Source organism: Urocampus carinirostris, chromosome 3 (genome assembly GCF_059441175.1).
Source record: "Urocampus carinirostris isolate Australia breed hairy pipefish chromosome 3, RoL_Ucar_1.0, whole genome shotgun sequence".
NCBI lineage: Eukaryota > Metazoa > Chordata > Actinopteri > Syngnathiformes > Syngnathidae > Urocampus > Urocampus carinirostris.
Genome location: NC_142351.1, coordinates 15,298,378 through 15,312,897, shown reverse-complemented (window position 1 = coordinate 15,312,897; position 14,520 = coordinate 15,298,378). Strand labels below are relative to the sequence as shown.

The 14,520-nt window shown below is 40.0% G+C and overlaps 1 protein-coding gene and 1 pseudogene across 1 annotated transcript in view; one reads left to right on the top strand and one right to left on the bottom strand.

Annotated features, from left to right (window-relative positions):
* LOC148368906 (uncharacterized) overlaps positions 1–14,520 on the bottom strand; it is a 58,153-nt gene that overhangs the window by 23,152 nt on the left and 20,481 nt on the right. The window lies entirely within an intron of this gene.
* Positions 4,520–4,724, top strand: LOC148368907 (U2 spliceosomal RNA; annotated as a pseudogene).

Below are 14,520 nucleotides of genomic sequence, written 5' to 3'. Positions count from 1 at the left end.
TTTTATTAATTTAGTTATGGTAGACTTGGGGGAGGCAGCATGTACACACATACACACTGAGTTAGCACAAGAATGGTTCAAAAGAATAGAGACAGTTTGAACCACATAAAGAAAGATGGAAAAAAATGAATTTAAAAGGAAATGAGTGAAACCAAGGGCAAATTTGGACTCTTTTCAATTATATAAACCAGTGTTTTTCAACCCTTTTTGAACCAAGGTAAACTTTTATTTATAAAAAGGTTCAGAGGCACACCGTCTGTCGAAAATGTTTGAAAATGAAGTTATGTCAAATATTTCACTGTACTACCTCATAAGCAGATAATTAGAACTGTAAAATCCGGACTATAGAGCGCACCTGATTATAAGCCGCACGCACCACATTTTGCGGATATTATTGGTTTTGTCCTTACACCAGCCACACCTGTATATAAACTGCATTGTCAACATTTAAATATGTGTCACAAATTTATCCCAAACCTGATTTTAGGCGCTGCAATTGTAACTGCAAATATAGTACACAATCTATATACTACAATCGGCAACATTAACGGAAAATGATACCGGTAGTTAGAATTTAATGCAAACCTTTAAAGTCCAGGTCCCGTTGAAAGTAATCCAATGAAAAAAAAATATATTTCCAAAGTTAAGGGTGGGAAAAATATATATCCACTATTGTCCGCTGCAAGAACAAAGAGATTTAACTCAGTTTTACCCCACTTTCCGTCAGTCCGCGTTTGTTCCGCCCCTTCTTTTTGATTCGCTCATAGAAAACATATCACAATAAGTCTCTAAAATACATACATTACAAGAATATACAGTTGAAAATACATATTGTACATGGTTACAGATATTTACAAAGAAAGACGGTACACAGAGAGAGGTTTCAAAGCTTTAATAATAATAATATAACTTTCATCCCAAACCGTGCCTGTGAAAGGTACCAACGCGCTACTAATAACACGCTCGCAACACATCATGTGTATCTGTTGAAAAAAGCCATACTGCAATTGCGAAATTCATGGTTAACCATCCTCATCTTTCTCCTTATAACTTTCATAAAGAATCGACTCATCAAAAAACCTCCACAGTCACCTGAGAACATCCATCCTAGCTTTCTTTGGGCAGTGTGCAGGGGACACCCTGAACTGGTTGCCAGCCAGTCGCAGGGCACACAGAGACAGACTACTCCCTTGCTCATTCAAACCCATGACAATTTGAACCGACCAATTAACCTGACACGCAAGCACGAGAACATGCAAACTTCACACAGGGACAACATCTATATGGCAAAAGTCTTTTTCCCATACTGGGGAGGACGACTTTGATGACGCCAGTTATAAGGAGGAAGATGAGGGCGTTTTACCGTGGTTTCTCAAGGTACGGTGTGTTTTTTTTAACAGGCCTGTCTACTGCGTTGCGAGCGTGTTGCTAGTAGCATTTTGCTACCCTTCACAGGCACGGTTTGGGAGGATAGTTGTAATTCAGATTCAGATTCAGATTCAGATCTACTTTATTGTCATTCTAGTACACGTGTATACAGAACGAAATGTCGATGCATCTGACCCCCTCAGTTTCCTTGAATGTACAGATATAAATAAAGTTGTATTGTATTTTGGCTACGTATAGTATTTTACCATAGTGCCGATAGTGCAAGAAGAGTAGCTAACCAGATGGGCAAAATGGGCAGTCAGGTTAACAAGTCAGGTACACAGTAACATTAACACTGTAACAATAACGCTGTAATTACAATAGTAATTATTATAATTAAAGCTTTGAAAACTCTCTCGGTGTACCGTCTTTCTTTGTAAATATGTGTAACCGATGCACAATATGTATTTGCACCTGTATATTTTTGTGATGTATTTATTTGAGACACTGTCGGGAAGTGGGGTAAAGGTGAGCGAGACCTGTTGTCGCGGCGGACAAGAGTGGATATATATTTTTCCCACCCTTACCTTTTGGAAATATAGACTTTTTTCCCTTGGATTAGTTTTAACGGGTACCCGGACTCTGCAGGTCTGCATCAAATCTTAAGTACCGGTATCATTTTCCGTTCATTTAGCCGGCTGTGGTTTTGGGACTGAGTACTTTATATTCAGTTACAATCGCGGGACTCAAAGCCGGGTTTGGACTAATTTGGTGATTGTGTCACATGATTCAATATGGGTGCATGCGGCTTATATACAGGTGCTGCTTGTGTAAGTACAAAATCTGTTTTCCTCTTAAAATGTGGTGGGTACGGCTTATAATCAGGTGCGCTCTATAGTCCGGAATTTACGGTAGTTGTAGAACCCTGAATACTTTGCATCAGTTCCCTTATATTCACCTATTCAATAGTTCTTTCACCGCACCACTTAAATAAACAATTTGCTGGAAGGGAGAGCGGCACCTTGACAAGACACTCGGAAGTTTATCTACGTTTCATCCTCCGCAATTCTCAGGTTTCGCCTTTCTCCTCTGCTTAAATGAATACTTGACACCCATAAGGCATGCGCATTTTCCGCTCTTTGTCTGAAGTTTTGGATTTGAATTTTTATTCTGTGTCTCCCACAAAGTGAACTTGACAAATGCTTTCAGAATGAGATGACAAACACGCACAGGCTCATGCACGCCAGTTACGCAGGAGAGCTATGAATGATCGTCCTCTGTGTGTCAGGACCAGAACGGAAACAGGACCCACCCGCGTAACGTTACTCACAGTTTTATTGGGAAGAAGGGAAAGGATCACACACACAATCTGGTGATCGCTGGTCCTTGGAAACAGGTCGCTCTGAACGCGGAAGGGGGACTTCCGTGGCGAGCGATGGCGGTGTCGGGAACGGGAAAAACGGGTTAGTAGCCGGGATAGAAGAGCAAAAACGGGATCAGGATTGGAAACAAGTCGAACAGGAAAAACGGGTCAGTAGCCGGGATAGAAGAGCAAAAACGAGATCGGGATTGGTAACAAGTCGAAAGCCAGTTGAGGAGAATAGACGTGGTCAAGATAAAAAAATGGATCGTTTTTCGGGACGGGAGAAGAGACGTGGTCAAGATCAAAACAGGTCGTAATTCGGGACGGGAGAGGAGACGTGGTCGAGATCAAACAGATCGTAGCAGGAGAAAAACAGGAGTAAAAACACCAGACAAGCGCAAAAGGGCTTGCCGTGTAAAAACTGAGATTTGCAGATAGACGGACCAAAGGGGACTGACAGGACAGAGTTTAAATACTGACAGGGAGCCAATCTGTCAACAAGCTGCAGCTGGCGCCACGCGGGCGGGGCAAGTTAGTCGCTATGGCAACCGCGACAGAAGCTGGTGCCACATGGGCGGGGCCAATTAGGCGCCATGGCAACGTGACACTGTGTGTATTGGCGTGGCTGCTGTGCTTTATTAAAATGCAATCAACGACAGAAGTATACTTCAAGTGGATGCAGTAAGTTGGAAAAAGCCATGTAAGAAAACTGAACCACAGACTGAACAACTACAAAGTTATTGACATTGTATTCATTCAATTCAGCACACAGGCCCCTGAAATGCATTTTGAACAGCTTGGAATGAAAGTGGAGGAGGACGAGACATTTCTTAAGGCCACACTGACATATTTTCACTTTCGAGTGACAACCGTCTCGTCTGGCATTTATGGTGAGCAGGACTTTTCTGTATATATTTTTTTTCTCTAAGTGATTGCTGCCTCTGTGTGGGCAGCCAGGACCTGTCTCGTTTGCTTCTTTGTCGTGTCCATTATGTGGGCTTCATTTGTCAAGTCAAGTCACATTTATTTGCGTAACCCTTAATCAGAAAATGTATCAAGAGAATGCAAAGGTTACAATTACACCATCGCCTGATCTTAAACCAAGATTTTAGTGTTTTACAGCGTGAGCCAATTTGCTCTGTGTCAGTGAGCCACTTGCTCAAAATATGGGCGGCAGACTGGTTAGCACGTCTGCCTCACAGTTCAGATTTCCTAGTTTCGATAAAGCTAACAACCTTCATAGTTTTAATAGGGTTTCCATGTACCGTATTTTCCGCACTATAAGGCGCACCTAAAAGCCTTTATTTTTTTCAAAAGCTGACCATGCGCCTTATAATACAGTGCGCCTTATATATGGATCGATATTAAGTCGCAAAGTCTTGCAACTAAGGCAAGCAGCCGCCGACTAGATTTTCCCCCGAAGGCGAAGTAGTCCGCGGTGTATTTATATACCGGCGTTTCATTTCCCAACCAATGTGTCAATCATCATTTGAATCAGTCACTATTGGCTAAAGTTATTCGGAGGTAAAGGGGGCGGATCCTTTTTATCATTTACAGGCTCGCATAGGCTAAAGGGGCGAAACAAAGCCTGCAATTGGCCGAAAAAGATGAATGTGAATCACATGTTGGGTTGCACTAGGGCATAGAGAAAACATTTTTTACTATTCTGTATTTGTAAATATTTTACTCTCCTGGATTTACTACACTCACGGTTGTAAGAAGACCATGGCTACGTATCATTATTGAACGTGATGGCTGCAAGAGAACTTAGGTGAGCTATGCGGCTTTATATTTTCCCGGTATTTTGTTTTAGAACGATCTTGATGTTTCTGTGATGAGTCTATTTTGAAAATTGAAAGGCTTTGATGCTAGGTCCTTAGCTTGGCCTTTGGCTAAGTTGATTTTTGCAATCCGGAGATGGAATAAGAGCTTGCTCTGTCCACTCCACGCATCGGCCCGGTATTGCAGTACCTCCGGGAACGGTGCATTCGCAATGATCGCAGCAAGGCTTTAGGGCTAGGACCTTAGCTTGGCCTTTTGGCTGAGAGTAAGTGTCCCGGCTCCTAGGCTTTGTAGCGTATTATGAACTGACCGATAACGGATAATGGATAATGAATAACGAAGATAGAACAATAACCCTTGAAAACCCCAAAACCCCAATTCAATTCAAAGTGTTTATTGTCATATGCACAGTAAAGAACCCGTTTCCCTGCACAATAAAATTTGTACTTTGCGGTCCACACAGTTGCCAGCAAAAATAAAATGGAAACTAAGAAATGTTTGGCATTTCTTGAATCCCAAGACTTTAACCTTCCAAATGATATTTGGAACGATGCATTTGAGTGATTGGTGACATCGTACAGACACTGTTTCCGTACATGTCTGAGACACGTATTTGCTTCTTTGCAAGCTTTCGGAATGTTAAGGGGGTAATACGTTTGAATGAACTATCTGACTGTTTTGTTGACGTTCCCATTGTAGCGCCTTATAATCCGGTGCGCCTTATGTATGGAAAATATAGGACCGAAAACTATTTTTTGGGGGTGCGCCCTATAACCCGGTGCGCCTTATAGTGCGGAAAATACGGTAAGCTGTTTAAACAAAGATGGTCCTCAAAAAAAGAACAACACAACAGTAACAAATTGAACTTAATACACGATTTTAGAGATGGCTTTTGATTGGTTCCATTCAATTCATTTATTTTCTGAACCGCTTATCCTCACTTGGGTCACGGGTGGTGCTGGATGCCATCTTCGTTTCCATCCAGCAATGGGGTAAGGACTCCCTGGACGATCATTGATATTATTCTTTTTATATGTATTATTTTTCCAAAAATGAGTCCAACTTAAATTTGGAAAAGAACCACATATATGAACAGCAAAGCACACTGCAAAATATGGCATAGCGCCATATATTGAAAACCCATTGTGTCACTGATCTGTCCTAGCTTGGCACATATGTTGGTTAGTTGGTTGGATCTCTTAACCACTAGGGTCGTGGAGGCACCATTTCCTGTGGTGAGTCTTGGGCAAGTACAGACTGGTGGCCCCCATTCCTCTCAATGCCAGTATTTATCACATGAACCTAGGTCAAACCATCAGGTTGCATATCAACAAATGGGTTAAGTCACTGCTTATTAATTACTCTATTTTCTTTTACATAACAGTGCTGCTTTTTAAGTGATCACATAATATTGGTGGGGACAAAACAATGATTGCTCAATATTGATGGTAACACGTCACCTCAGTCCATGCCAAATTTTTGCCATTCGGCAAATTTTTGCTAAACAACAACAGAAACTCAAGCGTGATCGGGGTTTAAAGTCTATAAGTGACAGCCAAATGTATTTGCCAATATTTCTAAATATAGCAAGCTCACTAGTATTTCCTCGTCTAAGACAGTGGTCGCCATGAAGCTAACGCTTTGTCTAACTTGCTCGTCTTAGCTTTTGGGAGACTTTCGTTCTCCTCTTTATTACTGTCTCTTTTTGCCTGTCTGTTCATGCCCGTTGAATATGTTTTTATGGGGTCACATGAGGGTCTGCAACATATTGTGTGCACACTTTATACTCATTCCCTCTGATATGCATGTGTGAAGTTCGGATGTCTCACCGCTGAGCGCTCTGCCAATGAGAACCTTACTGCCACCTAGCGTAGTGGAGGTGCATTTGCACTTTATTCTAGGGCAGTAAAAATATATATATATTCCCAATGTCAAAAACTAGGTGGAACCTCGCACCCCACTATTTTAGAACCAATGGGTTAAGTCCAGTTAATAAAGTAGGAATCTTTTTGGACAAGTCTCTTTTGTGGGAGAGGCTTTACAGTTGTGTCCATTACTCCCTGGTATGTAATAAATCTTTCAATGGATATTGTTTTATTGGTTATTAGTTGTTCAAGAAAAGAAAAGATGATCTGAAGAATGATTTGTTGTAATGTCATCAAATAAATGTTTTGAAATTTGCTTCTCCTGTTTTTGGGCTAGTGGCAAAATTGGCACTGGTCCATTCCTTAAGGTTTTTGGCCCAGTTCCTTTGCGGGCTTCCTCTCCTTCTGCCCCCTTGGCCAGTACTGATGATCTTGTTATGTGGCCATACTACTGAAGTTTCTGTCTGTGAATGCTTAACAACAGTTCTTCGTAAGGTCCAATGTACTCTCTAATGGTGTTGGGCACCGTCCAGTTTATCATATGGGCTAAGTAGCTGATGCCTAGAAGTTTTTAGTAGCATTGCAAAGTGGCCTGGATTTTCTTTTCCAGTTTTGCTTTACATGTCAATGGCTCGCAAGCATTGAGGAAGAAGTAACCAGCACTTGCATTAGTCTGATCTTTGATTTCACTGCTATGTTCTTGTCCCTCCAGATGGATTTAAGTCTCGCAAGTGCAGCTGTGGTTGGAACTATCATGGCCATTATTTCTAGTTCTGATATGCATCTCCCAAATATTTAAATGTGGGGACAGGTTCTGTCTCTCTGTGGCTGATGGTGATGTTTGTGGTGATATTTTGGGGATTGTTGTTGATCATTACGTTTGTTTTTTATGTGCGGATTTCCTTTCAACACTGGCTTGAGAATTTGTCCAGGCGATTGATCAGATCTCTGAGTTCCTGTTCGTCTACAGTTAATCGGGCAATATCATGTGCAAAAGGTACCATTGATCAGTACTGTACACTTGGCACTGACATCCAGTTTTTCAATTGTCTGAACTAGTTTCGGACCCATGTTTTCATGAAATTAACAAAAACGTGATAGAGGTTTCTCTGGTGTTGTTGAAATTTCTCAAAAAGGATGAGCAGATAAAAAATCTGTTCTGTGGGGCTCCTTCCCTCTCTGAAACCTGCCTGCTCTTCGGCTAAGATGTTTTCAGCTTGTGGCATCAACTAATTTTTAAAAAAGCCATGAAAACAACAACAAACCAAATCGTTTACTGGCGGATAAATAAAATCATCCTCTGATATGTAGGCATCTTTTTGAAACACTTAAAACAATTATATTAATCATTCAAAGTAAATAGAATCAAACATTGATCAAAAGACTCATCATATTTCTGCCAACTAGCATAGAAATGAGCAACACACTCATCGTGAGCAAGGATTAAGGGTGCTCGTTGAAGGTTACATACTTATAGAGAGCCCTTAACAACTTTTTAAAACTATGAACTGATGTCAGGGTTGCTGCATCACTGATATTTAAAAAATGTCAAATGAAGCACAGTAATCTATTAAATGTTTTAGTTATTTTAAAACTAAAATGACTTTCGCATTTCGTCAGAGGGATCAGGACCCAGGCGTGAGAACGCAAGTAAAGGTCACAGAGAATCGATTTTAAAGCATGGTTTAATCAACTAGAACTAAAAAACTAGTAGTCAAAACAATTCCACACTAACAAAACAAGACTTGGACACAGACATTTAGGGTCACAGACACTAATGATTACAATAACATTACAAACAATGAAAGCAAAGCACGAACTAAATACACAATAATGTGACAAAAAGACACACTGGCATAAAACACAAGAGACAAAAGACATCCTAGTTAAGAGAATTTCCAGACACCACCACTAGAGGACCGAGTACTCAAGACCGCCACTGCCTCAGCCTGTCCCAGTTAGCACGTGCATTTCCCGCCATACAAACCTGGATTCTGTGCGCTTGTGTTGTGTTTTTTTTTAACCTGCTCTCTCGTGCTCCCTCAATCTCCACCAATGCAAGCAAAGGGGGAACATGCAAACTCCGCACAGTAGGGCTGGAGCTGGATTTGAACCCATGACCTCAGAACTCAGTGTATTACTGTATTTTTTTGGGTAAATTATTTTTATGGTTTTTTTTTGAAGCTGTTTAAGTTTGCATAGCAGAAAATATCAAATAACTCAAATGTAGTAAAACATCTTGCTCAGAAATTGCCTTATTTGAGGTAATAATTTCTTATCTTTGAAAAAAACCCTAAAAGTTAGATCGTAATAAAATAATGCTCATTTTAGGGATTATTAGTGTGATTGACCAAAGTAAATTGGAATTTTAAACATTTTCAACAGACGGTGTGCCTCAAGACTTTTCTGATTCTGAAAAATGTTGAAAAACACTGCTCTGAACAAGCTTCATGGATTTAGATTGAGTTCTTAGGGATATTTACTTTTTATTTTCTGTCCCTATGGTGAAAATTCCACAGTTGTATCCATACATATATAAGAAAAAGGTACCCTGAAATGGAGAAGAAGATCTTCAAGTTGTTTGAAGCCCTGGGACGAAATAGATATGGACTCTCTTAGCTAAGTATTATTTTTGCAGGCTCACAAGATTGCAAGAACCAAGATGGTTACTAGATAGTTACTTTCAGAGTAGAGCGGTATTTTTTGTTGTCAGTAATCTGGTATTTAATTTAATTACTTTTTAAATGAAGTCATTGTAACTAATTAAAGTCTATGAGTGTCCTGACTGCAAAGGTATGTCTCCCACCAGATCAGACTCTTCATCTGATCAGAGAGGAATAACAGATTTTGTATCACTTTCTTCCTCTCAGTCCTGTATCGGGATTCTGATCCCGTTTAAGGTTTTTGAGAGTGATCCTGTGTGATGGACATCTGATGCAGCAGAAATTCGTTGCTGAATATAATAACAAAGTGGAAAAGAACGCAGAGGTACGAGATAGGTTTGACCCAGTCTTTGACAGGAAGGCCAGCCAGTAGCCGGCTCAAGCACAATGAGGATGGGCTTATGGCTCAAGAGTTACTATAAACACATTAACTCACACGTTAATCTGCATGTGTCCGGGAACAGTTGCAAGACTACTGAGTCATGCATGCACATGCTTCCTTGTGTGGATCTGCGCATTTATTTCTAAACACATTGAGGCACATAGAGTGTCAGGAGGGGCGTAAATTAATGTCTATTTTTATAGCTCTTAATCACAAGAAGCTCCAAAGGGCTGCTGTAAATGATGGGTCATTGTGATATTTCTGGAAATTTAACTTCTAACAGCCATGAGATATCATTGGCATTTTACTGGCACTTCTACTGATGAGAACATGGTTGAACATAATAACACAGTAACAGGGTTGGGTAGGGTTACTTTAACTTGATTATTTTCAATTACTTTTGGATTACTCCAATACCAAATATGCTAATAAAAGACAAAATAAACTAAATAAGAATAAAATTATGACTCACAACACGTGGTAAGCTTTCTCTCCTGGCTTTGATCTCTTTGATCTCCGGCAAAAATAACATAAAATGTGACAGAAACAAAATGAAAATAAATCCAAACAGCTTGCCAACATCATTTTTGCCGTTCCATGTATTCCGTTACTCCCCAAGCCTGCACTAAATGTAGTAATTTTATTCATATTTAGTTTATTTTGTCTTTTATTAGTATATTTGGTTTTGGAGTAATCCAAAAGTAATTTAAAGTAATCAAGTTAAATTAACCCTACCCAACCCTGCACAGTAACAACATAGTAATAACTGATTATTTTAGAAATGCATATCCAACTGGTAGCCCATCATGCTAACCAATAACAAAAAAAGTATCTATAAGCTTCAAAAGGTTTGATGAGTTTTCTTTTGATTGTAAGAAGAAAAGGAATCCTTCACCTGTGCCTCTGCGTGTGTGTATATTTCAAAAAAGGGTCGTCTGGAAGTCCACTTCCCTGAGGGAAGTTTTGATCGCACCAAAATTGCATGCCACCCATCATACGCTCCGTGACTGATTCTGCCGCCACTGCCAAAAAGCCAGACACAATATGACAACCACATGGAAGCAATCACTAAAAGCCTGAGTTTGGTTGTCCTTCTCCAGCAAGTTGAGTATCAATCACTTGAAAGGCTTCAATGAAGTTCAATCAGAGAAAAACATCGCCAAGAATAATTATATTAGAAAGAGAATACAGACGCACCCTACTTACGAACATTCGAGTTACGAAAAACGGTAGATACGAACATTTTGTTCGGGATGTCGAAATTTGTATTGTTCACCTTTTACAGAGTACAAGACAATACTGTAGTGCTTGTTTTTCGCATGTGGCGCTGTGAGAGCTTACCCAGCATCCACCGGTTTCCTCTTTCCGTCAGAATTGCAGTTCGTTTGTAAACATACTGTACTCTATCTCCAGCACGCTAAGAACTTTGACATTTTTGTTATTTAATGTCTCGTGCATCCATTCAATATGGTTGGTGTAAAGTGTAAAGAAGAGGTGAGCTGTTTCTTTTAAAATGAAAGTGGAATAAGAAAGCTTGATGCGGTTGAGAAAATGGTTGGATTGCTTTTTTTCAGACACTTTCTTCCACGCAGGAGGAAGTCGCCTAACTCTTGAAGCCCGTCTTCCAAGAGTAAGTTAAACTTAACTGTATCTCTATATAGAATATTATGGTATGAGATGTTTATTTTTTTTAGTACAAAATAATACAGGTTACTTATACAAGCCTTAAACATACTTATGTAAACCTTAAACACACATTCTATACAAAATATAGCACTGAAACAACTTATGAACAAATTCAACTTGTCTTGTCTCGTTCATAAGTAGGGCAGCGTCTAATTTTGTATTATTTAACAAAAAATGAAAATGGTTTGTCACAAGATTAGACATGGATAAACAGGTAATTAAGAAAAATAAGAAGAAAATAATGTCAGGATAAAAAGGCAAAATACTTACAAGGTAGTGCCTGGAGACAAGTTGAAGCAATAATGCAATGGAAAGTAGTGTAATAACATATAGCAGCAACAAAATTCCCAAATAATTCGATGAATATGGTAGGACACACCCATTTTTCTATACAATACCCATTAATCAATACAACTGACTAGATTCTAATCACATTTATATTAGTTATGTGTCGTTGAAAGAGATCTAAAAGAGTTAACAGTTTAAAGTGAACGACGGGAGCCAGCTCCCCATCAATCAGGAGCCTGCTCCCATTGAGATGCATCATCTCGTGAAGGCAGACGTGATTGGTCAAGATGCATTTTCATCATGGATTTGTCGTTGTTGTTTGATTTTAAATTTGTTGAGTATGAAAAAAGTTGACATTTTTTTTAATCTTATCATTCCTCTTTTGTTCATAAATAAATATTTTAATGTATATTCTGTGTCTTTTTCAGACGATCCCGTGTTCTTCTGTTTGATACGTAACATATTTAAAAGTTTTTATTTCATAGTTTATTTGCTGTTGCACTGAAAATATATTGTTGTGTCTAATGTATTTCAGGGATTCTCTGTTGCTTAGTATAAAAAGTTTAAATGAGTTAAAAGTTTACTATAGTGTGAAAAAGTAAAGGCAAACTATAGTTATAGAGAGGTGGAATTAATTTGCTTATCAAATAATAATAATTTGGTGCACATATTATTCATTATTTATAATGTATTTATAATGCTAAGAAACAAAAAAAATCTTAAGAGCCTGAGGCAGAAGAAAGAGACGGCTCTTTTTAGAGAGCCGAGCCAAGCTCTCTAAATAGATCCGGAATTCCCATCACTTATATTTGTTCCAATAGATGCCATTTAATTGCTACTTATTTGTCCGGACGGGCAATGTGTTTCTCTGCAACCGGGGACATTTTTGAGTGATGCAGAGGAGAGAGTGAAGCTGGTAATGTATAGCTGGGTTAATCCCAGACAATCCTAACAGGTACGGCCTATGGCAGGCTTAGTGTCGTTCTGGGAAAACAATCCCACCTTGTGGTGGTGCAGGCCCGTAGCCCCTCGGTTATAAATAGGACCACCGTGACTCTTTAAGCTGGCTTTTACGCAGTATATGTTAAATATGACTCGGCTAATTGCACCGGGGTCAATAGGCCTGAAGGAACAAGGGGAGAGAAAGGAAACGACAACCGTGCTGCTTTGAGTGACCCAGGAGCAACTGCACAAATTCTCGTCAAAGTAATTGAAACAGTAAACTTGTGTTTTCAAATCGGTTAGGCTGACATTTTCTTAAGTGGTCGGAACAACTTGTTACCTTTCATTGACATTTAAAAGTCAGCAAAGTGGTAATTTCATTCTCGTACCTGCGGCGTAAGCCTGATTGTTCTCTTTCAGTGCACATCTCAAAAGCGCTCACATTGACAGGCTCACTATTAGGGGCACTAGTCCTACTTAAAGGTCATCCCAAATCCCTAAATATACAAAACCTAAGGAAATAGTAAATGATTTTTGCATGGTCTTTAGTTATTTCATATGCATAATCAAATTATTTTCCAAAATAATTCATTTTGGGGCGGCAGTAGCTCAGGCAGTAGAGCGCTCGTCTTGGGATCAAGGGATCCCAGTTCGAATCCCGGCTCGTCCGTGTTACATGTCGAAGTGTCCTTGGGTAAGACACTGAACCCCTAATACCCCCAATAATCAGGTTAGAGCCTTATATGGCTGCAAGGCCGCTATTGGGAAATGTGGAGCACATTGTAAAGCGCTTTGGGAAGTCATTGACTTGAAAAGCGCTATATAAATGCAGATCATTTCATTTCATTTCATTTTGAAGACAACATGTCTTATCTTAGTCATCCTGAGCTGTGATGTCATCAGGAAACCTAGGCAACCTAGCAAGCCAGTTTCCATTTTGTTTTACGTGTTGATTAGTTAATGAGTGTTTTAATTAAAGTTTTTGTCGTTTGGGGTAAAATGCCGAGGATTTGGGTCACAGGTGGATGCAGTAATTGGTACAACAAAGTGCCAGAAGCCAAACATGGTCAAACTGGCAAAAGAAATACAAAGAGAGCTGCCAATGGGGGGTTAACCAGGACAGATCAACAAAAGGCATCCACAGCCTCGGCGAAAAAAATCCAAGGCTCTCTGACAAAATAACATGCAGTAAGTAGCCAGGCCAGCTGGGAAGCAACATTAAAAAGTGGCAACAGCTAAGGCGATAAAAACAAAGCCAGATGGGAATAAACAAACTATGAATTACAATAAAACCGGTGCTAATGCTAGGCTAACCGATAAAAAAAACTGCGGTGAGCAGGCAGTCCGACCTGAAAGCAATAACCAAAGAAAACCCCTGCAGTAAGCAACTAGTCTAACCGGGACCAATGTCAAAATCGGCAACAGCCAGGGCGATAAACACGAAGCCAGACGGGAATAAACCAAGGAAAACGCCAAAACCGCCATTAACACCAGGCTAGCCAGCCAAACAACACACGATTGGTGGCCAACAAGCACCAGCCAAAAGCATACAAAACATGAAAGCTCACGCTAACAGATAGCTAGCCGGGCAACATTTTGCCTGCAGCGACACACGCAGAGTAAAACCCAAACGAAAAGCCACAATCGCCTATCTCCAGCAGGAATAAGCAATTGCTGTTTACTACAATCTCTGTCTGTTTTGGAGCTTTCCTTACTTCAGTGTTCCTCAAATAGTGGGGCGTGGGCTGCGAAGCACTGTCAGGGCGGACGTGTGACCCCTGGGATTTTTTTTTAACTTTCCTAGAATAAACTGCAGTTGTGCCCCCATTACATTAGGCGACAGTAGACTTCGCATTTGAAGAGTGTGTGCTTGTGGTAAAGTTTTGTTGACACCGAGCATAGGCGCTCTGTAGAGTGTGAAATGTTGACACGAAGTGGAGCAGACCCTCGAGTTACACTATGAAAAAATGATTACAGGGATGAGAAAAAATGGAGACGGAAACAGAGAAAAAGAGACAAACTAAAGTCTCTTTCCAAAAGCCAAGACGAGGAAATGTGAAAAAACGTTACTAGGGACAAGGAAAAGACCAGTGTGCTTACTTTGTCTAAAAAATTTGGCAGCGGAGAGCATGCAGCCAAATAAATTGATCCATCACTTAACGACATTACGCCACAATCATT